This window comes from Nannospalax galili, unplaced genomic scaffold, assembly GCF_000622305.1.
Source record: "Nannospalax galili isolate Female #2095 unplaced genomic scaffold, S.galili_v1.0 scaffold278, whole genome shotgun sequence".
Lineage (NCBI taxonomy): Eukaryota > Metazoa > Chordata > Mammalia > Rodentia > Spalacidae > Nannospalax > Nannospalax galili.
In genome coordinates, this window is record NW_008347536.1 from 6,229,282 (window position 1) to 6,229,791 (window position 510).

The window sequence follows — 510 nt, forward strand, 5'->3', positions numbered from 1 at the left end:
GCCAAGGAGACCCCACCAGATGGACTTGAACCAGTGTCCAGTCTATAAAGAGGAGGGTCAACACGGAGGAATCATTTCCTCCATGCTTCCAAGAGAAGCCAACAATGGTTGTGCAGAACCTTTGACTTATCTTCACATAGATGGAACTGGTAAAAGAAAGGAGCCAGGGGCTCCTCCCAAGCCCACGGGACCCCTGAGGAACAGATCCTCTAATGACCTCAAGAGTGTAAACAAATCAGTTTATCTGGTCCAATTGTATGTCCTTAAACACCCAAAAGGGAAGTATAACCAAAGATTAAAAGGGCTAATATAATTTCATAAGAGCATACATATATATAGGTAAAAGTTACCTGACAAACAGCACAGCCAGACAGGCGATACCTTCAGTCGAGTTGTTGGCCAGGATGGATAAAGGCTCTTCCAGATAGTAACCCAACACAGTACTGGAGAAATGAACAGCAGACCCCAATTTTATCCAAAGGAATACTGACAATGGATTGCCATAGATGA

General features: G+C 43.9%; 1 protein-coding gene across 1 annotated transcript in view; it reads right to left on the reverse strand.

Moving 5' to 3' along the window:
- Positions 1 to 510, reverse strand: part of Ankrd42 (ankyrin repeat domain 42) — a gene marked incomplete at its 5' end in the record, with an annotated part of 81,477 nt that overhangs the window by 38,054 nt on the left and 42,913 nt on the right. The gene's annotated exons all lie outside the window — the stretch shown is intronic.